Source organism: Oncorhynchus mykiss, chromosome 25 (genome assembly GCF_057628025.1).
Source record: "Oncorhynchus mykiss isolate SJ-2025 chromosome 25, ASM5762802v1, whole genome shotgun sequence".
Lineage (NCBI taxonomy): Eukaryota > Metazoa > Chordata > Actinopteri > Salmoniformes > Salmonidae > Oncorhynchus > Oncorhynchus mykiss.
In genome coordinates this window covers 90,713,605-90,719,892 of record NC_143046.1, presented here as the reverse complement: position 1 = coordinate 90,719,892, position 6,288 = coordinate 90,713,605, and positions in this window count along the sequence as shown.

The window sequence follows — 6,288 nt, the reverse complement described above, 5'->3', positions numbered from 1 at the left end:
CAGTATATACATATGAGATGAGTAATGTAGGGTATGTAAACATTATATTAAGTGGCATTGTTTAAAATGTCTAGTGATACATTTTTTACATCAATTTCCATCAGTTTCCATTATTAAAGTGGCTGGAGTTGTAGTGGCAGTAGTTATATATGTAACGGATGTGAAATAGCTAGCTTAGTTAGCGGTGGTGCGCGCTAAATAGCGTTTCAATTGGTGACGTCACTTGCTCTGAGACCTTGAAGTAGTGGTTCTCCTTGCTCTGCAAGGGCCATGGCTTTTGTGGAGCGATGGGTAACGATGCTTTGAGGGTGACTGTTGATGTGTGCAGAGAGTTCCTGGTTCGCGCCCGGGTATGGGCGAGGGGACGGTCTAAAGTTATACTGTTACATTGAGTCAGTATGTTGGCAGCAGCCACTCAATGTTAGTGGTGGCTGTATAACAGTCTGATGGCCTTGAGATAGAAGCTGTTTTTCAGTCTCTCGGTCCCAGCTTTGATGCACCTGTACTGACCTCGCCTTCTGGATGATAGCGGGGTGGGGGTGAACAGGCAGTGGCTCGGGTGGCTGTTGTCCTTGATGATCTTTATGGCCTTCCTGGGACATCAGGTGGTGTAGGTGTCCTGGAGGGCAGGTAGTTTGCCCCCGGTGATGCGTTGTGCAGACCTCACTACCCTCTGGAGAGCCTTACGGTTGTGGGCTGAGCAGTTGCCGTACCAGGCGGTGATACAGCCCGACAGGATGCTCTCGATTGTGCATCTGTAGAAGTTTGTGAGTGCTTTTGGTGACAAGCCAAATTTCTTCAGCCTCATGAGGTTGAAGAGGCGATGCTGCGCCTTCTTCACGACGCTGTCTGTGTGGGTGGACCAATTCAGTTTGTCCGTGATGTGTATGCCAAGGAACTTGAAACTTACTACCCTCTCCACTACTGTCCTGTCGATGTGGATAGGGGGATGCTCCCTCTGCTGTTTCCTGAAGTCCACAATAATCTCCTTAGTTTTGTTGACGTTGAGTGTGAGGTTATTTTCCTGACACCACACTCCGAGGGCCCTCACCTCCTCCCTGTAGGCTGTCTCGTCGTTGTTGGTAATCAAGCCTACCACTGTAGTGTCGTCCGCAAACTTGATGATTGAGTTGGAGGCGTGCATGGCCACGCAGTCGTGGGTGAACAGGGAGTACAGGAGAGGGCTCAGAACGCACCCTTGTGGGAACCCAGTGTTGAGGATCAGCGGGGTGGAGATGTTGTTACCTACCCTCACCACCTGGGGGCGGCCCGTCAGGAAGTCCAGGATCCAGTTGCATAGGGTGAGGTTCAGACCCAGGGTCTCAAGCTTGATGACGAGTTTGGAGGGTACTATGGTGTTAAATGCTGAGCTGTAGTTTATGAACAGCATTCTCACATAGGTATTCCTCTTGTCCAGATGGGTTAGGGCAGTGTGCAGTGTGGTTGCGATTGCGTCGTCTGTGGACCTATTGGGGCGGTATGCAAATTGGAGTGGGTCTAGGGTGTCAGGTAGGGTGGAGGTGATATGGTCCCACTAAACAGAGAACATCCCTGGTCATCCCTACTGGCTCTGATCTGGAGGACTCACTAAACAGAGAACATCCCTGGTCATCTTTACTGCCTCTGATCTGGAGGACTCACTAAACAGAGAACATCTCTGGTCATTCCTACTGTCTCTGATCTGGAGGACTCACTAAACAGAGAACATCCCTGGTCAGCTTTACTGCCTCTGATCTGGAGGACTCACTAAATAGAGAACATCCCTGGTCCTCCCTACTGCCTCTGATCTGGAGGACTCACTAAACAGAGAACATCCCTGGCCATCCCTACTGCCTCTGATCTGGCAGACTCACTAAGCAGAGAACATCCCTGGTCCTCCCTACTGCCTCTGATCTGGAGGACTCACTAAACAGAGAACATCCCTGGCCATCCCTACTGCCTCTGATCTGGAGGACTCACTAAACAGAGAACATCCCTGGTCCTCCCTACTGCCTCTGATCTGGAGGACTCACTAAACACACATGCTTTGTTTGTAAATTGTGTCTGAGTGTTGGAGTGTGCTTTACGTAAATAAAAACATTTGAAATTATGTGTACTTTCACTTTTGATACTTAAGTATATTTAAAACCAAATACTTTTTGACTTTTACTCAAGTGATATTTTACCGGGCGACTTTCACTTTTACTTGAGTCATTTTCTATTAAGGTATCTTTACTTTTACTACAGTATGACAATTGGGTACTTTTTCTGTCCTAATATGGTCAAGGCAGTGATGATTAGAAGACTTCCTGTGATGATGTAATGTCATCTCTGACCTTCCCAGGGAAACTATTTCTGTCTTTGACATGACTACCAAAGTCTGTGGCCAAGCAGAAAACAGCAGATGCTCTCTTCATAGGGAGGCAATACAGGGATTTGTTAAATGGATCCTCCTTCTGTTGCTGTTTTGTGCGGGAGTGCTTCCCAAGCTACTTTTGACCAGAGAATGGGCACCTTATGCCCTATATAGTACACTACTTTTTGACCAGAGAATGTGCACCCTATGCCCTACATAGTACACTACTTTTTGACCAGAGAATGGGCACCCTATGCCCCATATAGTACACTACTTTTTGACCAGAGCCCTATTGAAGCCCAAATAAGTGCACTACATAGGGAATGGGGTGCCATTTGGGACTGCACGATTGGTTTAATGGCTGAAGGCAGAGTGTAAGGCACACAGCCAGCTCTCTCTATTTGGCTTGATGTTGAAATGGCAAGCAAACCTGATTACCAGGCAAAACCTAAACTGGTCACTGCTGTACTGTACGCCTGCTATAAGTAATCACAGTAGCCTGGGTACCAGGTAAGACTACAAGCAACAAGGAATGCCAAAATAATTGTTTGTTGAAAATAAAAAGTGAAAGAGGCAAAAAATCATTTGTTGGCTGCCTCTGATTGTACCCATGTACTGGAACTCTGATTGTACCCATGTACTGGAACTCTGATTGTACCCATGTACTGGAACTCTGATTGTACCCATGTACTGGAACTCTGATTGTACCCATGTACTGGAACTCTGATTGTACCCATGTACTGGAACTCTGATTGTACCCATGTACTGGAACTCTGATTGTACCCATGTACTGGAACTCTGATTGTACCCATGTACTGGAACTCTGATTGTACCCATGTACTGGAACTCTGATTGTACCCATGTACTGGAACTCTGATTGTACCCATGTACTGTACCTCTGATTGTACCCATGTACTGGAACTAGTACAAAATACTTGACATTATGTTTTCTTGGTTTTAAAACTGTATTTTTATGTCCAGTTCAATTTGCATTGCTAACATCAGTATGCAAGTAGCAGTAGCTAGCTACCAGCCAGCAGTGCTACCAACCAACCAGCAGTGCTACCAGCCAGCAGTGCTACCAGCCAGCAGTGCTACCAGCCAGCAGTGCTACCAGCCAGCAGTGCTACCAACCAGCAGTGCTACCAGCCAGCAGTGCTACCAACCAGCAGTGCTACCAGCCAGCAGTGCTACCAGCCAGCAGTGCTACCAGCCAGCAGTGCTACCAACCAGCAGTGCTACCAGCCAGCAGTGCTACCAGCCAGCAGTGCTACCAGCCAGCAGTGCTACCAACCAGCAGTGCTACCAGCCAGCAGTGCTACCAACCAGCAGTGCTACCAACCAGCAGTGCTACCAGCCAGCAGTGCTACCAGCCAGCAGTGCTACCAGCCAGCAGTGCTACCAACCAGCAGTGCTACCAGCCAGCAGTGCTACCAGCCAGCAGTGCTACCAGCCAGCAGTGCTACCAGCCAGCAGTGCTACCAGCCAGCAGTGCTACCAGCCAGCAGTGCTACCAGCCAGCTCCAGTGTGCAGTTTTTGCCCCCTACATTACTGAACATGTTGTTGTTGAAAACCCTCTTTCGTTCTCTGGGGAACACGGAAAAGGTTCCGAGTTAAAACGGAGGTGTCGACCTCTACCTGAGATCAGTTTCACGAAGAAGGGTGAAAAGGTGAGGGATTTTAATACCAACTGGTATCAAAAGTATAACGTTAGTTGGTTGACAGGAAGTCTTACATCGCCTGTTTTTGGGGGGAGAAAGAGGGGTACAGTGACCTAAAGAACATCGATTGTTCAGCAAAAGCAAGGAGCGTATAAACGGCCACATCAGATTCAAGCTTCTGGGGGGGGGGGGGGGGGAGCCGCATCGATCATGATTAAGATCTGCTTATTCAAACTGTGCATCGCAACGAAAAAGTAAGAAGAAACAGGGATAGCCTCAAGCGGTTTATCAACACCACTGGGGGGTGGGGGGGGGTAGACATCTACTTTCTACTGTCTTTTTCTGGGATGTCGAAATCAATTCAATAGTTGTTTCCATCGCATCATCCATTAAAGTTAGATTGAAGAGAGATTTCCACTTTTTATTCAGAAGTGATGGTAACATATACTCACTACCGGACAAAACACAAGCCGTTGTTGTCTCTGGGTAGAATAAATCTAGTATAAATATCATTTATATGAACAAATATAAGGTACTGTAGCTGCAGTTTGACAGGGTTTTCACCCCTCCAGGGCTAGGAGTTTTTAACCCCCAGTTTTGTTTAAAACCATGTGACCTGATTAGGAAAAAACTGGTCCCATCATGACCCTTTAAAACGTTTTTACAACTGATTGATCACTGTCATACCTAATAGGGTCCAGAGTTTTCCTGGTTAGGTTTAACAGATATGGAAAAACTATGGGGCCCCAGGGGGTAAACATTGCCCCACCACTCTGGGACCTATGGTGCCACCAGTCTGACCACTCTGGGACCTATAGTGACACCAGTCTGACCACTGGGACCTATAGTGCCACCAGTCAGACCACTCTGGGACCCATAGTGCCACCAGTCTGACCACTCTGGGAGCTGCCAACAGTCTAACCACTCTGGGACCTGCCACCAGTCTGACCGCTCTGGGACCTGCCACCAGTCTGACCACTCTGGGACCTGCCACCAGTCTGACCACTCTGGAACCTAAGGTGCCACCTGTCTGACCACTCTGGGACCTATGGTGCCACCTGTCTGACCACTCTGGGACCTGCCACCAGTCTGACCACTCTGGGACTTAAGGTGCCACCTGTCTGACCCCTCTGGTGACCTATGGGGCCACCAGTCTGACCACCCTGGGACCTATAGTGCCACCAGTCTGACCACTCTGGTTCCTGACACCAGTCTGACCACTCTGGGACCTATAGTGCCACCAGTCTGACCACTCTGGGACCTATGGTGCCACCAGTCTGACCGCTCTGGGACCTGCCACCAGTCTGACCACTCTGGGACCTATGGTGCCACCAGTCTGACCAATCTGGGACCCATAGTGCCACCAGTCTGACCACTCTGGGACCTATAGTGCCACCAGTCTGACCACTCTGGGACCTGCCACCAGTCTGACCACTCTGGGACCTATAGTGCCACCAGTCAGACCGCTCTGGGACCTATAGTGCCACCAGTCTGACCGCTCTGGGACCTATAGTGCCACCAGTCTGACCACTCTGGGACCTATGGTGCCACCAGTCTGACCACTCTGGGACCTAAGGTGCCACCAGTCTGACCACTCTGGGACCTGCCACCAGTCTGACCACTCTGGGACCTGCCACCAGTCTGACCACTCTGGGACCTATAGTGCCACCAGTCTGACCACTCTGGGACCTGCCACCAGTCTGACCCCTCTGGGACCTATGGCGCCACCAGTCTGAACGCTCTGGGACCTGCCACCAGTCTGATCGCTCTGGGACCTGCCACCAGTCTGACCGCTCTGGGACCTACGGTGCCACCAGTCTGACCACTCTGGGACCTGCCACCAGTCTGACCACTCTGGGACCTATGGTGCCACCAGTCTGACCACTCTGGGACCTATGGTGCCACCAGTCTGCTTGCAGTTGTCAGTTATCATCAGTTATGTGGATGATCAGGGCTTTATTCAGGAACGTTTCTTGGGCTACTTTGATCTGTCAAGTGGGCGTAATACGCAGTCTGTGTTTGACATGATGGAGAAACACGTTGTCTAAACGTACGATGCCGAGACTAGTCAGGATCAAGCGAAAGATGAACGGAGCAAAGTACAGAGAGATCCTTGATGGAAACTTGCTCCAGAGCACTCAGGACCTTAGACTGGGGCAGAGGTTCACCTTCCAACAAGACAACGACTCCACACCACAGCCAAGACAACGCGGAAGTGGCTTCGTGACAAGTCTCTGAATGTCCTTGAGTGGACCATCCTGAGCCTGGACTTGAACCCGATCGAACATCTC